This window comes from Athene noctua, chromosome 9 (assembly GCF_965140245.1).
Source record: "Athene noctua chromosome 9, bAthNoc1.hap1.1, whole genome shotgun sequence".
Classification (NCBI taxonomy): Eukaryota; Metazoa; Chordata; class Aves; order Strigiformes; family Strigidae; genus Athene; species Athene noctua.
The window spans coordinates 27,198,466-27,220,369 of NC_134045.1; the positions used below are offsets into that span (position 1 = coordinate 27,198,466).

Below are 21,904 nucleotides of genomic sequence, written 5' to 3' on the forward strand. Positions count from 1 at the left end.
TTTAAAAGAACAAACAGTATATTCTGTTGATTTTTTTATGAGTTAATCTTATGTGATACTTTTAAAATATGATGCACTAAGCATTACTGTAAGTAATTATTCGCCATTATGATGAGAGTGTGTTTGGGGGGCTATGTGTTAAAACTCCAGTCAGAAGTGTGCCCTGGGAAGTGGAATGTACAACCACAGGGAAAGAGCTGAAGTTGTAAGAAGCCAAACACAGTCTTATTTTTAATTCTTCTTTTTCTAGGTAGGCTAACCTGGCCAAGGAGGAAGGGAATTTGGACAGACTTAACACACAGCCTGTGCAGCTTCCACTAGCTGGACACTAAAATGAAGAGAGAGTTTATTCATTCCCACCCCGACACAGCCCAACAGAATTAAAGGACGTTTTAACCTACAAGGGAGACTGGGTCAAACACACACTAATCTACCACAACCTGTCTACGTAAAGGACCCCATTGGATTCTTCTGGCTATCAAGTCTCCACGTTTCTGTGTTGGATGTGAAGAGAAAAGAAAGAGTCTGGCAGAAATTCGAAGGCATCCAAGTCGGCGTAAGAGACAACACCAGGTAGAGCCTCATTTCCTTTTTCTTAATTTTCTTACAGTATTTATTTCTTCTCCTCCCCTTGAGTTTTTGCTGATTCCCTCTTCTCACATCAGTAAAGCCTCTGTACTTGCAATTCTGGAGCAGGTGGCATGGTTGGAATGTTGGAGCAATATGTATGAGAGTAAAACCTGCGGACAGAAGTAGAAAGTAAATGGAAGATGAATTGATCAGAGGAAAGGCAAAGGATGGAGGGGATAAAATAAAGGGAGGGAAAGACAAGAATAATACCTTGCCTCTGTACTACAGTAATTTATTATTTTTATGTGGTGCCCAGGGTGTACAGTATCTGTTTTACTGAACAAATAGAAAAAAGAGTTCTCAGCCCCAAACAGCCGACATATTAATTTACAGTGTGACAGCCTGACGAAACAAGTAGTCAGGCCAGTGCGACGAGGAATAATTCAGTGCCTGCGGAGCGCCAGTCACGTTACCTCGGTATCTGCACGGGAGTGTGCCGTCAGATGGAAGTCTTGGTTTTGTAATAACTTACTGCAGAAGAGGAACTCTTTCAGGAAAGTTCTGAGTGCGGGGGTTCTGAGGGCATGGGCGAGTGTTTTCCCTGGAGGAGCACAGCGGCTGCCCTGCACCCCGCTGCGAGGGGTGACACCCTGAGCCCCCGCCTGGCCTCAGAGGCAGGAGCCAGCGCTGCAGCTCCCCGGGCTGGGGCGCGGGGCCGAGGCACGGAGGGGAAATGAGAGAAAAGAAGAGGGCTGGGGAGGGAAAGCTGGAGCCTTTGCTCTGAGCCATCTAGAGCTGGAGTTTCTAACGAGCTGTCCAGACAGGACAGCGAGGAGGTGACCTGAAACAACACGCTGGGACGGGAGAGGGTTCCAGCACAGACGCAAAGCTGCCGTGACCACAGAACCAGGGGAGCAATACAAAGTTGTTTTCTAGCACAGTTACTGCACTTCAGTTGCAGTTTTATTCCAAAAGCAAATTCCAAAGTTTTATGTCCATAAAGGTTTAGACATAAACAAGAAAGAAGTCAGGAAAGTGGTATGTACTGTATAAACAGTTCCACTTTATAATTAATGCTGGAGATCGGGGGAGCAGGAATAGCTGTGCATGTGTGGTCATTCAGATTTACTGTTGGTCTTATTAAAACCTAGTTCTGCAATAATTTTATGCCCAGGTAGGGGCAGAAAGAAAGCAGGATGCCCCCAAGCAACCCATAAATAGTGTGGTGAAGACAAAGCGTTTATTACTTAGCTTCACAAAGGCTCTGTAAGTGCTCTCCCAGGGTACGTATACTTGTACCCCAGATGCCAATTCTGCAAATTAGCATTATTTCTCAAAATACTATGTAAACAGAAGTCATTTGAATACTTGATTTCATCAGACAGAGTCACACATGAAAATGTCACTCTTTCTTTCCCTTTTGCAGAGTGAGCAGAGGTTTTCACTGCCTGTCTTTTCATTTCTCTTGGAGTATCGTTACTGATGAAAAAACCTGGCAGGGTCTGGGATCTGCACAGAACTCATTCTGCAGGATTTTGTCCCATCTCATTGCCCCGTGCTGTCTTAAGAGCGACTCTGGGGCATAAACTTTCCCATTTATCACTGAAGTGTGCTATTTTGAATCTTCTGTTTAACAGTTTAAATTACTATGCCAAAGGTTATTTCATGGCTGAGACACAAGAGGAATTACAGGGATTTGAGATCCTATCAAATTAACTTTGGGATGTCCCTTTTTTGTAAGTAGAAAAGCCACCAGTAAGTTCAGCTCGGGTTTTGCTGATGGGCATTTTATCATTGTGCGTTCTGCAACTAGGAAGTTGTTCAAATTTTAGAAACTTTCACAATTTTTTAAATCCATTTTTGTATTGCATTTCACGTAGAAACAGGTTAACAGGATAACAGAAAACCAGGGTGAAAGGATAACAGAAAACCAGGGTGAAAAAGACCCATAAAATCATCTTTAAATGACAAAATAATTTTCTTAGATAAAGTATAACATATGAAAAGGTGAATATTTCAAGATTTTCCAGGGCTAAAAGCAAGCGTTGCATTTTAAGGATGCCTAACTCTCCTGTTCAGTGCGATACAGATACATGTTTAATACTGAATTTGGCAGGATATTTAACATCCTTATATTCGAAACGTGGCCACTGACCAGGAGGCCGGTGCAAGGAGGTGCTGCATTTGCTGGGAGGGAGAAAGCACTTTTCTAGCAGTTTATTTATTTTTTAATCATAGTTGTTTGGACCTGCTGATGTTTCGAATTGTAAGAGTTGATTCTCTGGAAATAGGAAAGGAAGAAGAGGGCAGGGGAGCGTGATCAGTGGTGCGCTGTCAGTGGACGTGGTGTCGTGGTACTCGCGCAGCCGGCGTCGTGCTTCTGGAAACACAGCAGGGGAATTTACACCAACATCACGCCTTACGTGCTCTGCTCCCTCGCTGAGAATTAGTATTATTCCCATTCTACAGGCTGGGAAAATAGGACAAAAAGTGGAGGAGTGAGTTTTAAAGTCCATTCCCATCTGCCTTCAGTTTGGGGCACTTCTAGCCTACCCTGTCTACTGCTCTGGCTGGTCCTTCAGTGCAGACAGCCAGTCTGTGGCAGAGCTAGGAATAGAAGCCAGGCCCTTGTTCCAAGTCCCAGATCCTCAAGAGTATTTTTAGGCACTTAATGCCATTAATTTCATCCTCTTTTTTGGCCAAGGATCTTAGATACAAGATCATGCTTCCTCCTGAAATAATTTTTTTAATCATACGTATGTGCTCTTGGACAGCTTTGTTCAGGGATCATGTACCGTTCAGTCCTATTTAGGAATAAATGGGCTTCAAAATTAGTTTGGGGGAAGAGTTCTGCGTGGACTGTGCTTTTGTGCACCCTCAAAGTATGACTGAGGACACGGAGGAGATGGTGCTGAGCCTTTGTCTTCTGCAGGGCAGGCAGTACCTGTTTGAGAGGGGCTTTGGCAGAGGGCAAGGGAGGGCTTTGTTTAGTGGCCGTATGCTTCAGGTTCCTCTTTTTCTGTCTCTGAAAGGCAACATTCTGTGCTTCTGTATCCTCTTTATTTTGGTTGCAACTTCCTGCTGTCAAACACAAGACCATTGTTCACTAGTATTTTGATTCAGAGGATGCTAGGACACACGGGGCACCCAGAAGCCCTGGGGACAGCAGGGCCACAATGTGCTGGAGCCTCTCCAGCCGCAGAGGTGCCACCCGGGCTCGGGCAGCTCTCACTGGCACGTCAAAGCTGACTGAAAACGCGTAGAGAAATACACAGATCGCAAAAGTCGTATTTTTATTGAGCTAACTCAGCAAACCTAGTTGAAGCCCCGCTCCTGCACCCAATCTATTATTAATTAATTGATTTCCTATAAGCTCGTCATTGAGTTCGCTGTGACTTGCTCACGGCGTGCCCAGCATTGCAGACAGCGGGAGACGGTTCCCGTCGCAAAGGGCAAACCCACGGCAAACGCCAAGCCAGGCGGCAGCACGCTGCCCCGGTATCCTGCTCCGTTTGGTTACGCACCCCGAGGTCCCGACAGCTGTGCTGCGTCCTCCGTCCCCCGCTTCACCCCACGCGTCCAGCCCACGTCCAGGCCACGTTCCTCCCTGTGGGCGGCCACCTGCGGGAGGAACGGTCGGGCAGAGTGGTTTTGGTGACTCCCCTGTGGCTGCTGCAGGACGAGGGGGTCTCGGGGGATGTCGGGGGGAGGCTCACAGGGCAGCTGGGGAGCCCGTGCAGGAGCAGCGGGGCCAAAGGCCTCTCGGGGGCCACACCGTGGGGGCGTGGGCCTGCCCCAGGCGTCGGGGGCTCCTCTCCCTGCTCCCTCCTGCTTTGGTGGTGGTAAACGTGCTTATTACAGTGCTAATGTCCTGCAAGTGGAATCCTACCTCCAAGTATATTAGGGTAATGAGTTCACACCTAACTAATGGAGACTTAATAGAGTTACTAATAGGCTGCCTTTTCCCCCCACGGTTTATGACCCGGCGGCCAGAGCTGTCAGGGGAGGGAGAGGCGAGAGGCCGCGCTGGGCCCCGCAGCCACCCCGGCCTGCGCCCCGCTCCGGCCTCCGGCCTGCGCCTGGCCCGGCAGCCAGTTTCCAGGGACATCGTCTCTCCACCTTTCTGCGAGGAAAAATAAACAGTTTGAGGCTCCTGTGTCTTTATTAAACATTTCCTTTAAACTGCATACTTTGGCTCGCTGCCCAAATGCACCAAGAAAGCTTCCACAGAGCAGCCCGAGCCCGGAGCTCCGCTCCGTGACCCCCGGAGGCGCGAGCACCTGCGCCGCCGGCTGCGGCCCAAACCGTCCCGGGGCTGCCGCTGCCCCGGGCCCGCCGCGAGAGGCCGATGCAGCCGGCTGGGCTGCCCGTGCCAACGGCGCCCGGGAGCGGCCCCGGGGAGGGCAGTGCAGGAGGCGAGGAACCGGCAGCGCGGTTTGCCTGGCTCCGCTCTCCGGCACACAGACACGACGTGGCAGCGAGGTGGGTGGGGAGGCGGCTGGTCTACGGCAGCGAAGTTCATCCAGCGCCATGGGCCGAGAGGGTTTGAGTCGCAGATGTGAAGGGGGTTGGGAAAGCGCCTCGGCTGGGAAGCAAAAGCAACGGTAGGTTTAAGCCCGTCGCACCAGACAAACAATTCATTGGCATTAGAAGACGTGGGCTTCACCTGCTGTCGGCAGCGCGGTTGCCGGCCGTCGAGCGCGGGTCGTGTCACAGCCGGCGCGGTGGCCACCGGCCGCACGCCCGGGGCGCGGGGTAAGCGGCGTGCCAGGCCGCGTTGTCGCGGTGCACAGGACAGCATGTCTCCGAGCTGCCTCAGGAAGCCGCAGCACTACGGCGGCCCCGCGGCGCGGGAGAGGCTCTGCCGGCGTGGGCTGGCCGGGGAGAGGGGCCGAGGGCGGCGGGAGGGGGCACGGCGGCGGATGATGTCAGCGTTTCCTCTGGATCGGTCATGTGTGCTTGCCAGGTAAACAGTCTAGAAATAGATGGGAGGAAGGCAGCGGATGGAGCGTGCAGCCAGGCTGGAGGAGCTCTGCCTTCACCCTTTCCTCCCCGCTGCCGTCCTCGCAGGCGGCTTCCCCGGCCTTCAGCGGGGCGCTGGGAGCGGACGGCCAAGGCAGAGGGTAAAGCAAACCCGCAGCTCTCCTGGGCCACGGCTTTAGAGCGCAGTGCCCGCTCTGGAAGTCAGTGCTGGAAGATCGAAGGAGGTAGATAGAGTCTGTTGATTTAACAGGCGGCAGTTGCAGCAGACCCGTTTGGTCCCCTCCCTTGCTGGGAAATCCCAGGAGAGGCCAGTGAGAGCCCTGGGCAGGAGGCACCGAGGGGTCTCTCCAGAAGGGCCCCCAGCTCCCAGCCCGGCCAGCTGCGCGGGGAGCTCTGCTGCACCCTGGGCTGGGAACAGGTTAAAATCCAGGCGTCTGTTGCAAGCCTAGGAGCTGGCTTACGTCGCGTGCAGCGTTCCCAGCAACTGAACAACACGAGTTCAGGTACAGAAAGCTCTGCAACGTGCCAAGAATATTCTTAGTTTGCTCTTTCCTCATTCACTAGAAATGTGCTTTTTCTGTGACGCCTTTCAGAGCAGCCTTGCAGTTAAATTAGTAACTACGATAAAAACTACCTGCGCTGCGTGGAGATGGGGTTTTCTAAATCCCCAGTGATCCCAAATGTAATGTGTGGACCGAGCCACCCGCTGTGGCCAGGAGCCTGGCCCTCCCATCCCCTTCCTCGGCACCCATCACGGCACCGTGCAGGCTCCTGCCTGGGACAGGGACCGAATCTTTTCCAGGAAGGAGCAGGACAGGGTATTTTTTTCAGGCATTTTTTTCAGGCATGATAGTAAGATACCGTACATCATCTGTATGTCTGTCCTGTCTGGAGCAGCAGAGAGAAACTGCAAGGATAGAAATCTGGGGAAAATGCCCTCCCAGCCGCTGTGGATGGCCAGGTGCTGGCTTCTCCCTGCTCAGCACTTGTCTTTACCCCCAGAAAACAAAGATGCCGTCATAGCAAGTACCCATAAAATGCAAGGCATCCTGAGTGCAGAGATTAGTGGTAATTTTACAAGGACTCAAATAACGTTGGTCTGCAGGGTGCAGCACTGCCTTGAAAGGGAACAGCAGACATTTCCCCTGGAAGCAAGTTTCCTCTTTAGAGCAGTTTACAGCCGAGGCGCAGTGTCAGATTGTGGCACAAATATACTGTCAGCCTTTGGGTTGGAAGACAGACATTCGATACCTCTTTCTGTTGCCGAAACGCGCTGCCCAGACACGACTCCCAGCACGGTTATTTTTTGAAGCATTATGTAATTGGATTGCATGGTCAGTAGTGCTTCCTTAACAAGCCTTTCAGCAAGCCCTCTGCCTGCCGCAGCCAATCCTCAACCCTTACATACACACTTACTCACGCAGGCTCAGTCTGGAGTAAACTCGCAGCTAAATACAGTTAGAAAACAGACGAAACCGGGCTCGGAATAGATCACCCCCTCCCTGTGCTACACGAGACATGGTACAGCCGAGCCCTGGTGTGAAAACGGGGTCATGCTGGCGTCCCCCAGCCGAGGGGTCGCCGGCTGCCTCCTCTGCCATGCCTCTCTCTAAGGGGAGAAAAACCTGCTTTTTGGAGCACGGACGGACAACGAAGCCGGGGCTGGTCCCGGTGTCCCTGCTCTCTCTTGCCCTGCTGTGACAGCCCCATGCTTCAGGGACCAGCTTTGAAAAACCTCTCCTACGGCGCTCGGGCTCCAAGCGGCACCGGGGCTGTTACCTCCCAGGTTTCGATGTAAGCTGAAGGCCTGAACCAGGACCCGGGTCTCCAGACACCCTCCCCGGTCAGAGCGCGCACCAGGCCCGCCACGCAGCCCGCGGCGGTGCCCGGCCGGCCCAGCCCTTCGTGGGTGTTTTGCAGGATCTTCCCTCTCCTCCGGCCACCGTCAGCCCGCGGGTATGGCTCTGCTGAGTCACGGCTTCCTGTTTGTGATTGCTGACTAGTGGCAGCAGTTGCAGAAGCAATAAGAGATATTAAAAAGTGTGAACTTCCACTGGGACCAGAAGATACAATTAGGGCTGTGCCAAGAAACACACTGCAGCGAGCTGCTGTTTAAAGGGATGTGGAGTATTGCAACCCCCTGTTCCCTTGCTGCAGGAAGTAGGAAATATTAACATCACTAGCCTTTTATCATCTCTGAACCCGAATAAAAATTGTGTTTGAGTTCTGAAGCTCACTCTGGCTCTTTTCCACGCTCCTCCTCAAAACGTTTGATCCAGCCTTCCAGTCTGGGTCTCCGCTACCTGGTGCCGCTGAGACGCAGGGATCCTTGTTTCTTGCTTCCACCTAAGACTGATTCTCCACGGAAAGCCTACGTGACACTCTGTGAAAGGGGCTGCTTTAGAAGGCATGCACAGCCCTAATGTTATTGCCATTCTTTTTTTAATGGGAAATATCTCTGGGGAGAAGCATGAAAGTATCTGGAGAAGGTGCTCTTTGATCATTAACATCTAAATGCAGCATCCAAACAGCGTGTCTGGTTCTTCATATTATGCTGAAATTCATCTGAAAACGCTGCTCCTGGGTGGGCATCGTCCCGTTTCTCCTTTCTTGGCTTGAGCATTTGGAAGCATTGCCACCAGCTTCATCTCCAGGCCTGGTGATGATTGTCTCCAAAAATTACTTCTCCACCCTATTGTTTACTGTATTTATATCAGTCTTTCAATTTGTGTTTAATTCTATAGTAACTTTTTCACCTGGTCATCAGAACGTACGTTCTGGTTATTCAGCTAAGGACAGGAATTAGAGACTGGTGTTCTATGGACTGTGTGTCACTGGCAGACAGAAAGTGTGCCTAGGCTGGTCTTTTCTGGAGTGAGGCTGTAGTAGTTTGCAGCTAAGGAAAAAAAAAAATTCACTTTTGTGCTGGCATTAGACTGATTTTTTTTTTTTAACCCTGTGACAGACATAAGGCTGAGGATTGGCACAGAGAACATACATTAGGGGAGGAAAAAAAAGCCCACCCCACAACCTCAGTTATTTCAACAAATACCAAAAGTGGATTGAGAGTGGATGAAGAGGAGGAGGAGGCAATAGTGAACACACAACACAGTTCAAGCTGGCAAGGAGCCCTTTCTTGAAGAATGTAAGTTTAACCTTTAGCATTCAAGTGTCTGGGCTTAAGTGTCATTATGAGCAATACTTTCCTCCAGCACAGCCTCTCCTGCCTGGAGGAGGGTTCAGCGCAACCTCATCAGTTTTCCCCTTTCCTTTACGGCGCTTAAACCCGTGTTTCTGCTGCATATGCTCGGCAAAGTCACTGCCGGCGGCGGGGCTGGCCCGGGGGGGCCGGCGGGAGCCTGCCCCGGCCGGGCCCTGCCGGGGGCCGCTGCAGCCCCGGCCTGCTCAAGCCGGGCTCTGCCGGCCTGGGCTCGCTGCCGGCACTGCGCGGGGCTCCGCGCCCCGCACTCCCGCGGGGCGGCAGCGGGCAGGGCGCGCATCGCGCCCCCCGGCAGCCACCTGCGGGGCCGCGGGCTGCCCGGCTCGGGCAGCCCCCGCGGGGGACGAGGCTCCGCTGGCCACTGCTGCTGCCAGGAGGGAACGAAAAGGAGGAGGAGGAGGAGGGACGGGCCTGGTGTCGTCGTCGTCGTCATCGCCCCCCCCCCCTCCCCAGCGCTAATCTCACCTTTTGATGGAGGCAACGTAGGAAAAAAATAGAGACGGCAGCAGACAAACATCAGACCTGGCTGCAAATGGACGGGCTGGATGTGCCCCCCCAAATCAGCTCCAGCTGTAAAACACTCGAGGGCTGATAGAAACCACACGCGCCCCAGGCACAGCCCGATCTGCGAAGCTGCGTTCCAGTAAAAATGCAGCACGGACCGAAAAGAAATAGTGCCCGGGATCCCCGCCCGGGGCTGGGTGCTGGGGGCGGCCCCCCCCGCCACCGCGGCGGCTCCCGGGTCCCCGGCCCGGCCCTCCCGGGACACAGAGCAGAGCGGCTGCGCCGGGCCCGGGGCGAGCTGCAGGGCACGGCCCGGCTCGAGCGGCCGCCGGAACCCCATTCGTGAGCCGCGGGCCAGCGCCAGGCGTGTCCGGTACACACAGGCGCTATGCGAGCGCTCCTCGGAGAGCACCGTTCCTTCACACACCTCGTCTGATGAATTTTGCATCTTGCGTCTGAGGTCTTTCCGTGCAAGGAAGTGCGGGTTTTAGAGGAGTAAGAGCATATATTTATGAAGAGGTAAAGGTGGGCCATTTGATTAACTGTAGTGAAGATGCTATGTCAGATCAGATTTCTCACTGCTTACGACTTGGGTTTTGAGTACGTGGTTGCTGTACGGTGAGTACAGCTGGTACTGGTGCTTCACTGACTGAATAATTCGACGCAGCCTTTTCTGCAAATCTCCGTCTTAATTCTAAAATAATTCGGAGGGGAAGAAGGCAGATGGACTATTTTCCAAGGAGCATTTGGTACCTGACTTGCACTGAAAGATGAAGGCTCTGCAGTGCTGTCACTCGCTCCTGGCCCACAGTGGGGGACGACCAGGGGACTGCAGCAGCCCCGGGCCAGGGTCCCTCCGCCGCTGGCTCAGCCCAAAAGACCCAGACTAGCCCCAAGACAAGCCAAGTTGTTCTGGTCACTGCACTGACACAGTCCAAATTCAATGGAAACTACCCCGTAAAGCAGAATTCTTCTCAGTGCTGAAAACATTTTTTTTTTCCCTTTCTAATTCTGTGGTAACTGTAATTTTATTTTGTAACTTATTTCCCTCTTCTTTCCTTTTAAGATGGTTCCCAAACATTTATTGTGGGATTTTTCATTTAAAATAGTTTTCTAGGGAAATTACTGTGACAGTGATTTAATTGTTTAATTAAAATCTGACATTGATGACAACATAAATACAATAGGCATGAGGTGATATAGGCATTAAACAAGTGCAATTGAGGAATACATCCATAGAGTGCTCTGAGCACAGAGAATAGCTCACAAAGAAATGATGTTCAATATTTATCAGGTTAGTGAGTCCTAATTAAATGCCAAGACTTTTTTCTTCATTTCTCCAAAAAAAGCCAAGAAACATATAGATGTATTCCAAGTGTTTATTTCCATCACAAACACATCCACTCATCTTGTGTTAAGGCCTGCAAAACCAGCAAATTCACATTAAAAATCTGCTGGCTGACTTAAGAGGTATTGAGTCAGGCTGACTACAGCAGCCTGGCCAGAAGTCTGGAGGCAGCTGGAACAGCCCGCGGGTGTCCCAGTGCGCCTAGGCGCTAGAGTGAGTCCAGTGGTGACAAAACAGATGGACAGATTTCTCTTAATAATCGGGTAGAAAACCAAAAATGTATTGAAGACAAAAGAGGAGGATGAACATTCCTCTGAATATCCCCCCCAGCCCACACCTCTCCCAAAGCCTGCAGTATCTGTTCCTCTAGAGAAAGATGGACCCCCCCGCGCGTACCCACACCTCTGGGCAGTAAGGGGGCAGCCCCCTGCCCACTCAACGACACGTACGTGCCCCCAGAAGAAATTCCCGTTATCTGGCTGGAACTGCTCAGCGGCGCGTCTCTCCTCCTGAGCCCTGCTGCATTTCTGCATCCCAACAATGAACGCGCTGCTGTTGGAATATCCCTTTCCATGCCTCTTGCTGGGCGTCTTTAAGCGGTATCAGATCGCTTCTGCAGCTTAGACAGCCCCTTGCAATCAGTCGCTGCTGATCGTCTGCCCTTTCCCCCCTTTCCAAACCCCTAAATAAATGCATCTGCTCCAGCCTAATTCATGCCAGCCTCTCCCCTTCGTGTATGCAACTTCATGCAAACAAACTTTCTAATTGAAAAGACAGCTCACCTGGACAATGCTCTGAGCATAAAGTAATACAGACTGATAAAGCCAGACATCCCAACTCCAGTACAGGGATTTGATTGCAAATTTCCATTGCAAAGGAGTAGAGGGAACTGGAAATCTGACAAATGCCTTCAAATTGACCTGTGTTTTCACAATGCACGCTGTGTTTAAAATGAATGGCAGACTTTATCATTTGGAGCTCCTTCAAGGGCTCTGGCCTTCTACGCTTTGTTCTAATTCTTCAGACATATTTCCAAGAAGCACAAAGCTACATAAGAGGATGATATTATGGAGAGTTTTTTCCTAAGCGGGATTTTTTTTTTCTTCCCCCCACAATAATTTTTAAAGCCTGAATTAAAAAAGATAGCCTGGAACTTTTTTCTTGCTATATCCATACCTTAGTCCCTCGTGCCCAGTCGGCCTCTCCACCTCCAAGCTTTAGCCCAGTTCCCCCAGTGCCGGGCGGAGGGAGGCAGCGTGCAGCCAGCCCAGTGCCCGAGCAGGGCAACGTGGTTGTGGCTCCCTAAATAATTCACCGTAGTCAACTCCTTTCACCACAGCCCTCCGCCAGCCTGGCCCGCTCCTGCCTCGGGACAGAGCTGCTCCTAAGCCGCTGGCAGCCCGGCCGGATTTCCGTGGGAGGACTCGGTGTCCTTGCAGAACCCAGGGAACCAGCACCGCTCACCCCTGTTTTACATGTCAAAGATAACAACCATCTCCTCTGGAAGTTATGTCCAGAGAGCCATATGCACTGCCGCAAAAAAACATTTTGCTTCAAAGTTGTTCCTCTTAATCTGTATACATTTTTTAGAAATAATAACTTTAAAGGAAAGTGCTGGCATTAGTTCCATCTGTTCAAAATAACATATAAATGAAGCTATACCATTCTCTGTGCAAATATATCAGATACGCTGCAAGACAAAATAATAGGGTTAATCTAATAATTCAACTGCGTCTTTAACAAGTTTCCTATGGGAAAAATCAGCCTTATTTTCCCTGCAGATCTGATACTGAGAGCTTCCTTCTACTAAGCACATTAAAAGCTATTTGAACCAAAAATCCTATCTGTGCACGTGTAGAGATACACAGGCAGAAACAAGAGGTATCCGTAGTGTTACAGATGAGGCTGTAACAGGATTTCTAATTAAAGCAAGGGTAGTCCCTTCTCACATTTTAGCAACTGGATTGTCTTTCTGCCTAGAACAAAGAAATCTTAAGGGAAGTAAATTTTCTAGAGGAGAAACACGTGCAGGGATGTGTAATCGTACCTAACGATTGCTGTACAAATTATTCCTTGATTCCTCAGATTTATTTTGGTATTTGTGCAGTGGTTTATCTGGCTGATCCTGCAGTCACACTTGTTCGGTCCCTTCTTCTCACACCCTCCCCTCTTTTTGCACCCTGGTAAAAAATGGGAACCCTTCTGTCCCCCAGGCTGTGGCCAGGACAGGGGGCGACCCTCTGCCACCGCTCGCCCTGGCCGGCCCCTTCCCAGCCTCGCCGCCTGCCCCTGCCAGGAGGGGAGGGGGTGTCCGAGGACTTGACCCCAGCACAGAGCCCGCTCGGCCAGACCCAGCTCCCAGAAGGGTGGGGGGACCACAGGACACGCTCCCCTCTCCCCGCTTAACCCCTGGGCTCCGGGCATGGCCGCCCCTGACCCCGGCACCCGCTGCCCTCCTGCCTTTTGGGGCATCACCCCGGGAGCGTGAGGGGACAAGAATGCAGGAGCAGCGAGAGGCTGTCGCAGGAGGGCACGGCACAGCACGGCCGGAGCAGCAGCAGTCGCCGAAAAGGGGGATGTTTGGTTTGTGTTAACTACCCAGACAGATGCACTTCGGCATGTTTGCATTTATGGAATCCATATGTTGTCATGGGAAATTAGAGGACAGCAACACACAACTAGAACTCGCGATGCAAAGGCAGAGAGAGCGTACGTGGCTACCAGACCGCGATTGCACATGTTCCTGCGAAGGTGCCTATTTCTGGAGCATCGACAGAGTCACTACATTTGCTCGCCACCTTCTCCACATGTTTACTTTTTCCTTGCTCTGCAAAAAGTGTGTACACAGGCAGCACCCCTTCTCAGACCCGTCCACCGGATCTACAGCCCTGGTGAAAATATGCACTTCTCCTAAGTTACACCAAGTACTAAAAGACAAGGGTTACTTTATTCCCGCCTCAACTTCACCATCAAAACACGTTTGTTTCATATCCAGCAAGAACAACAGTTCCCAATTACACGCACCTTTGCAGATAGCGCACCAAGCAGCCCTGAAAAATTCTACTTGCCCCAGGGCTTGTTGGTTTGGGGTTTGGATTTGTTGGATTTTTTTAATTTTATTTTTTTGTTTGGGGTTGTTTTTGTTGGGTGGTGGGTTGGTTTGGGGTTTTTTTTTTGGAAGGGCAAGTAATGTTAACAATTATTCCCCCGTAAGCTAGACAATCGTATTTTGAGCGGGGACTGACAAATTTTTAAGGGCAGCTTTGAAAGGCAGACTGGTACCGTACTGGAGTCTCTCCATTTAACAGACCGTAAGAACTGACACACAGCATGCGCATTGTAACAGTACACTGCATTTATAATATTCAGATAACTACGGTACGTATTAAACCTCAATTCTTAAAACCTGTGACTATCTCCCAATGCAAGACACTTCCAGTAATGTATCAACTAGCACAGCCCTTCTTCAAATAATCTTCTAATAATCTGTCCTCTTCTTTCACCCCCCCCATCCCACTTAAAGGGACTTGTCAAAATTTCAAATGACTGCCCCCACCTTAAGAAATATGGAAAGCTCGATACATTTCAGTAGAAATACTTACTAACAAACATGCAGTTTATTACCTTCAGTATAAAATACATCTACATTAAGGTTCTCCCAAATGGAAAAAACTGACCGCAACTGCATTCCTTGTTCAATGCTATGAAACAAACCGGGAAGTTAATTATTTGGGTTACTATTAAAAATAAAAATTTAAAAAAAAAAAAAGAAAAAAGAAAAAACAGCAAAAAAAAAAGCAATTTGAAAAGCTTCTTTAGATTTTCAAGAGAGATGATTTAATTCAGCTGCATTTCTGCCAGTAATAAAATAGTCTCTTACAGAAAGATGAAGAAAACATATTCCTGAAGCCTGGATAAAGGCTCTTTACTGGTTCACCTCCTCCTAAAATTCAAATCCCACATTCCCAGCGATCATCTACATTTTTCGCCAAGGCTGGAATGGGGAGGGAAAAGCTGCTGGAAATAAAAATTTTAAATAATAATCGCAGATGGACCCGAACAGAAAGTGAAAAACGTTACCGTAAGGCTAGAGAAATATTTATTTAATCAAACGAGAGGTTCTGTTGGGACTGGAGGAATGTTGCATCCTTTCCTAAAAAAGAAAAAAAAAAGGGGGGAAAAAAAGAGGAGGGGGTGGGGGGAGAAAAGAGAAAGCAAGAAAGAAAAAAGGCAGAGGCACAGCCGCCTCCTGGAGTTCCCCATTGTCCGGGGCTATAGAGAGCCCCAGAATGGCATTAAACTCACAAAAGGCATATTGTGCAGGGGACAAAAAAAGCCCCTTCTTCTACAATAACTTTTAGCTTCTTATTTTTAGAAAATGACAAAGCTGTTGCCAGCGATGGCTGGTGAAACCTGTAGCCCGGCTCCCAGCGAGGCCGGCCGCGGCCGCGCGGATCCGCCGTCCCGCGGGCGGAGGCGGCCGCCGAGCCCCGCCGGCCGGGCCGCGGAGATGCCGCCCTCCGCGCCCGCGGACCGCCCCGCGCCGGGGCCGCCGCCGCACAAAGTTGCGCTCGCTGCTGCCGGCCGCAACTTTCCCGGCTCCTCCCGGGGAAACTTCGGGGGGGGGGGGGGGGGGGGGGGGTCGGAGGGGGGGGTCGTCCTCGCCCTGCCCTGCGCGGGGCGGCGCGGCCCCGCCCGGGGCGCGGGGGGCAGGTGGACCCCGCGGAGCGCCCCGCCGCCGCGGAGCGGTGCGGAGCGGTGCGGAGCCGCCCGCCCGCCGCCCGGCCCGCGCGCCCCCTCCCCGGCGCGGCGTTGCGCGGCAGGGCGCGGAGCGGCGCGGAGCGGGGCGGCCCCCCCCGCCGCGGGCTGGGGGCCGGCCGCTTGCCCCAAGTTTCGGTGCGGCGCCGCCGCCGCGCTCCCCCCGCCCGCTCCTGCTCGCTCGCTCCCTCCCCCGCCGCCTGGGCTGAATCTTATTGATCCAGAAGGTGGCTAATTAGCCCTTCCCGTCGTGCCTGGGTAATGAGGCACATGCGCACTGCACTAATCAGCCATTTTTTGCAGGAAACTAATTAGCAGAATAAAGATCCAAAGAGTTTTTTTTCTTCCCAATCATCAGATCTGAGTCCGGGCGCTTCCTGCTCCGGCGACCGCCAGCCCCGCCGCCCGCTCCGCTCCGCGCCGCTCCGCGCCGCTCCGCCCCGACCCGACCGCCGCCGCCGCTGCTGCCGCCGCCCGCGGCCCCCTCTCTCCGGGGGGCTGCAAACTCCCCGACAACGATGCTGCTGCTGGGCAGCGGCGGCGGCGGCGGCGGCTCCCGCTCGGCTCCGGCCGCTGCCCCCGGCTCCCGCTGCTGCTGCCCCGGGCCCCTCCGCGGAGCGCGCTCCTGCCGCCGCAGCCGCCGCAGCCTGCATGGGATCTGTAGCCCCCGCGCCGCCGCCCGGGATTAAAAGCGCCGCCGGAGCAGCGACCGCGTAAGTGGCAACTTTTCTGCCCTGTCCCCCCGCTCGGGCTCCTCCTGCTCGGGGCGCCCGGGCTGCTTTGCATGGGGCTGGTCCGGCCCCCCCCCCCGCCCGCTCCCACCCACCGCCCCGGATCCCCCAGCAAACTTTGTGCCGCTTCGCCGTCCCGGAGCCGCCGCCGCCGCCGCCGGGGACGCGCAGGTGCCGGCGCCGCGGGGGCCGCTGCGCGCCCGCGGAGCGCCCCCCCCCACCCCCCCCCCCCAGCCTCCCCCCCTATCACCACCACCGCCTCCCCCCCCTCCCGCCCCGCCCGCCGGCCATGGGCGCGGAGCGGGCGCGGAGCTGCCCGGCTTTGTGCCGCGGCGGGGCGCGGGCAGCCGGCGGCCCCGCGGAGCGGGCGCGGAGCGGCGGAGCCGGCGCCTCCCGGGACGCGGCGGGGGCGGGCGGGCCCCGGCGGTGCCCCGCGGGCGCTCCGCGCCGGTGACGCGCTGGAAAACAAAGGGGCGAAGAAGTGCCGAAAAGTGCCCCGGCCGCGGCGCCGGGAGCGGCCCCGCAGCGGCCTGGCGAGCCCCAGTAATTGCGATTTTTGTTTTCCGCGGGCAGGCTCGGTTTGGGGAAGAATGCGGCTTAGGGGGATGGGAGAGGTGGAGGCAGCCAACGCCGCTGTAGGCCGATCCCCCCCGTCTCAGTTTCAGTTTTTAATTACTTAATGCCGAATCGCACGGCGCTTATCTAAATATTTGCAAATGCTCTTTCCTATTGATTCCGCTGAATAAACTCCGCTCCTCGCCCGCGGAGCGGCGGCGGTTCGCGCGCCCGGCGCCGGCCCTGGGGAGCAGCGCGTGTGTCTGCGCGGGGACAGGTCCGTCCGTCCGTCCGTCTGTCCGGGCGTGTGGCGCGCACACGCGGGGTTCCTGCCGGGAATTATTCACCACTTGGGTCGCGGGGTTTTGGTGTGGTGGCTTGGGGTTTTTTTTGAAATTGTTAAACTCCCTCCCCCCGCTTTTTTTTTTTTTTTTTTTTTTTAAAACAACAACAACAAAAAAATATTTATTTTTGATTCCGAGAAAGGTCTGTTTCTCTTTCGAGCTGCTCTCGGGTATGTCCTGTACTTTGTGCGGATGTGTAGCGCATCGCGTCCCCTCCTCGGCCGTCTGTCTGTCTGTCTGCTCTCCTCGCTCCTGGTTAATATGGAGCAATTTTCTGGAGGCTCGGTGACTCCCTCCTTAGGGTCACATTGAGTTCGAATCCGACTGAAGGTGCAGGAATCCTGCGACGGGGGAAATAAGAGAATAGAGAGAATGGGGTCAAGTTGGCTGCTTAGAGGCCAAAACTCCCACAGCTGCCTTTAAAAATATATATATAATATTTGGCTTTCCTCGCCGTATTACAAACTGCAGCCTTCCCTTTCAGGTATTTTCTTTACATCTTAAAGCCCTCTCTTCCTTTTGCCTCCCCCCTACACCCCCCCTGCATCCCCACACCCCCCGTGTTAGGGGAGAAGGGGGGGGAGGAGGGAAAATAAAAGGAAAAGAAATGGGGGGGGGGGGGGGGGAGAGAGAGGGGAAAAAATAAAACCCATTGAGTTTAGGCAAATAAGGTTTGGTCTCCGTATCCTATTACAAAGCACTTTGAATATGCAAGACATCACACAAGACCAGTTATTCCAGTTACAACAAACTTAAAAAGAGAAAAAAAGAGAGGCATGTTTAGATTGTAATTTGTTAGAGCAAGAATCATATTTAAAACTCCGTCTTTCAAATTTTTTTTCAGCCTTGCATTGTATCCAGCCTTTTTCTGATGTCTAGGGTTTTTTTCATTATTATTATTATTAAAATCTTTCCGTTGAGTTTAGGAAGACTGCTGCGAGCAACACATTTTCTGTATTTTTGTTCCTGTATCTTGGAGGAGAGTTGGCAGGGATTCTGTGGTTTGCAGTTACACAATATGTTATCATGTTTTTAATCACTAAATCATTGCAGCGGTTATAGATTTACAGTCTTAGGGTATTACCGAGAGGAGCAGCGCAGCCTGTATGTGCGGGAACATACGAGAGCATGCGGCGAACATGCTCCTGAACTTTGCTTTTCAATCGTTCCCTGGCCGAGCTCTGGCGCAGAGGAGAGCGAGCGTTTCGGCATCACCCCTCCACGCACTTGAGGAAAGTTTGCGCGACCCTCCCGGCCGGGCAGGAGCTCCGATGGGTGCTGTGCGCGGCCCGGCCCGCGGCGCTGGCGGTAAGCGGCGGGTCAGGGGGTGCGAGGGCGGCCGGCGGGCCGGGGTGGCCACCTGCAGCGGGCCGGGGGGAGCGGGCCGCCCCGCCAGCCGCGCTCCACTCCCGCTTCCCCCTTTATTATGTAACAGAGCCCTCGGCAGCATTAAAAATTCAGCATTACAAGCTGATTGTAATGCTCCCTCATTAGGGAGCACTGTCTGGTCCGGCATTAAGCGCAAGACGGAGCGTGGCTTTTCGGCCGCAGCCCCGGCGGGGGCTGGGGGGCAGCCGCCGAGCGGGGCGTCCCGGGCCCGCGACCCCCCGCAGCCGCCCAGGGGGGCCCCGCCGGGCTCCCCGCTGCCGCGCAGCCTCGGCCCCGCGGCCAGGCCCGGGACTCCGGCGCTGCCTCCTCGGCCTCGGGCTTTGCCCCCGCGCCGGCCCCGGTGCAGGGACGCGGCTTCCCGAGCCGCTCTCCCGCCCGGTCCCGCTGCCCCGGCCACCTTCAGCCAGAAACAAAAGCCAAGCCGAGGCGCAGCCAAGGGGGAGAAACTCCGTGTCTGGACGCAGTGGTTGCTTTGCTGTATTTGTGGTTTTTTTTTTCTCTCCTCCCACCCCCCCCCGCCCTTTCTGTTCAAACGCGGCCGTTTCGGGGGGAGTGGGCAGCAGGAAGTTGGCCCCGGCCCCTCTCCCGCGCGGCAGCGGTGCCGCTTGGCTGCGGGAGCCCCCAGACCCTCCCTCCCGCCCGGCCGCTGCCTTTTGTTCCCGCAGGACCGAGCCAAGGTGCAGCTCGGGCGGCCCCGCACGCCTGGCACCTTCGCCCGGCCTTGTCACGGCCGCTGTCAGACCAGGGCCCGGCGGCGGTCGCCTCAACAAAAGCAGAGGCGCGTGTCCTTCTTTCATCTCGCTGGTTTGACCCCCCGCCCCGGTCCCCATCGGTGTCGTGCCGGAGGCTGGGAGCAGCGCGGAGGAGCGGATTTGCTTTGGGCCTGGCCAGCAGTTGAACGGCTTCAGCGGGGATTGCTAAATCCCAGACCGACGGACATATGGCTGACTGCCTCCCTCCAGCCTCCCCGTTAACGCTCCCTTCCGCTTTCCAAAAGAATAACAGTAATAACAATAATAACATTAATAATAAAAAAAAACATTGCACGGAGAAGCTGAAAAATGACTCGCGGGCTTTTACATCAACTTTATTCACACGCTGTGTTCTGCTGGGGCTCGACTCCCTCGCGTGAGCATTTCCCCACCGGTGTCAGACCCGCTGGTCTGCGGCGGGAGGGTCCTCGGCAACCACCTTCTGGTGGGCGCTGCGGTGGCGGTGGGCGCCGGAGCCGTGCTTGCGCAGGAGAGATCGGCGCGGTTCGGGAGAGACGGGCTGGCAAGAGGCCGAGCGTTTCGCGACTCCCTGCTTCCCTTCGCCGGAGCGTGGCCGAGGTCTGGCCTTTGTGTGCCTTCGGGGGCCACGTGCCAGAGGGCAAGGTGGGCCACGAACAAAGCCGGGTCCCACCTGCGCCCCCCGGCCCGGCCACGTGCGGGATCCCCATGGCCCTGGCGGGGCCGCCACGTCCCGCGCGCTCTCGCCGCCGACTGTCTGTGGGGTTGCGGCCTGGGAGAGGCCCCCGGGGCAGGAGCGGGGTGCCCGTGGGGGCTGCTCCCCTCTGCCCCGCTTCTGTTTTCTGGTGGCGGGGCATCCCCCCACACCCCTCCGGGAGCCCCTGGGGGAGCCCGGCCCTGCTGTCCCTGGGGAGGGGGCGAGGGGAGACCCGAGAGGGGAACTCCTGCAGCGGGGAGCGGGGCTGCCCTCCCCTCCTCCCTCCCTCCAAAACGGGGGCTGGGTGTCCCGCGCGGCAGCGCCGGGGCTGTCGTGGCAGGAGAGTGGGAATCAAAACATCTGTGCGCAGGCCTGGGCGCCGCAGCCTCTAATGGTTTTGACGGAGCTGTTGTGGTCTGTTGTCTGGAAAATCTGCATTCTGCGCCGTGCCCGAGGGGGGCCGCGGCACCGCAGACCGTGGCGGTACCTAAATATAACCGCCTTGCGCCGTGGGGTGAGGTGAGGGCAGGAGGCAGCAGGGCCGCCCGTCCCGCCTCCTGCTTTGTCTCTGATCCACGTTTCACGCATTTTTGTTTGCTCCCGAGGTTGGGTTTGCGTGTAGGCAGGGATTGGAGAAATAGATAAATTCGAGCTAGTTTAAAAAAAAAAAAAAAAGAACACCACCACCAACGGGGTGAACGAGTTGGGCTTCCCTGGGTGCCGGCAGCCAGGGCACAGCCTCGGGGATCCCACCGCACCGGGGAGCCGCTTCGGTGTTTCTCCTTCCCCCCGTGGATGCCGCGGGTGTCGCTCGGGCCTGGCCACGCCGGCGCGGACCCGGCGCTCTGGGCGCTTCCTCGTGGGCTGGGCCGGCCGTGTCCGCGGTGGGTGCGGGAGGTGGTGCTCATCTCCACGGCATCGCCGGCTGGCGAGCGGTGTTCTGCGCCAGGTGTGCGCTGCATGTGTTTCCAGAGGTGCACTGTAAATACAGCGTAAAGTTCATTCGCATCTGACAGAATGTCTGGGTTGGGGGTGTCGGGCGTGGGGGCCGCGGCGGGCGCGGGGCTGCCGGGGGCCGAGGAGCCCTGCCGTGGGCAGGCTGCAGCCACCCCGTTTTGCCCTTGCGTTTGCTGCTGGGAGAAAGACACTTAGCTGTTGATTGTAATTTCATTACGTCACAAGTGCCAAACATGCTTCTTGTTAATAAAAGGCAAAGCAGAACAGCAATATTTCTTTTTTTCCCCACCCTGGAAAACAAACATTTCCCCGTGTCTTCGCTTGCACGGTGCACATCGCTGGGACCAGGAGGGTGCTGGCCCTGCGGCACCTGGGCTCTCGGGTCTTAAATCTGGTGAGGGCTGAGCTGCGTGGCTTCCTTCGCTCAGCGGCGGTGTGGGAGCAGACGCTGTGCGTGGCAGTTCTGGTAAAAGGTTTTCTCCTGTCCTCCCCCCCGCCTGGTATCTAGGAAAGTGGAGCCTGCAGGGCCTGTAACACGTTAGCTCTTAGTAAATGTTTATTTTGAGGGCCCAAGCGTGTGCCTGCTGGAGAGTCTGTCCCTCCTCGGGAAGGGTGGGAACAGATGTGCTCGGGGAGCTGCTCCCAACCCCTCGGGTCCCCAGCACCAAAGCACCCTGTGTCCTGCCCTGCGTTTGCCTCGGGCTCGTGGCCGTGCTCCCCTGGCTGGTGGTAGCCTGGCTCCAAAATGGCTGGTTGGCTTGGTTCGGTAGCAGGAGCTTTAAACCTCCTGCTGCCATGCTGCCACCGACTGCCTTGTGCAAACAGAGACTGATGCTCGCCGCAGAATTCAGAGCACGTACTTAAATGTTGATAGTAACATCGCGATGATGTGCTTGATCCTGCTAGGCTGGGTTGATGGGTTTCCTGAATGTCTGTGACGTCTGGTGACGGGCTTGGAGGGTTTTGGTCTTCCCTCCTTGTTGTAACAGAGCTGAGCCAAGGAGGGGGAGGCAGGGGGGTGCGGAGGCACAGCTGGATGAGTTGCATTCAGTCAGGTGCGTGTTGTTCGGGATGAGTTGTTGCCAGGTGCACAATATTTGGGCTGAATTGCAGTCAG

The 21,904-nt window shown here is 54.7% G+C and overlaps 1 protein-coding gene across 2 annotated transcripts in view; it reads left to right on the top strand.

Annotated features, from left to right (window-relative positions):
- Positions 1 to 226: 226 nt before the first annotated feature.
- Positions 227 to 21,904, top strand: part of ZFHX3 (zinc finger homeobox 3) — a 182,839-nt gene continuing 161,161 nt past the window's right edge. Inside the window, exons 1-2 of one of the 2 annotated variants that reach the window (XM_074913751.1) lie at positions 227 to 573; positions 15,742 to 16,096. The gene's annotated coding sequence lies outside the window, so the exon portion shown is untranslated. The remainder of the gene's footprint in view (positions 574 to 15,741; positions 16,097 to 21,904) is intronic. The other variant, XM_074913753.1, reaches the window with a different exon arrangement.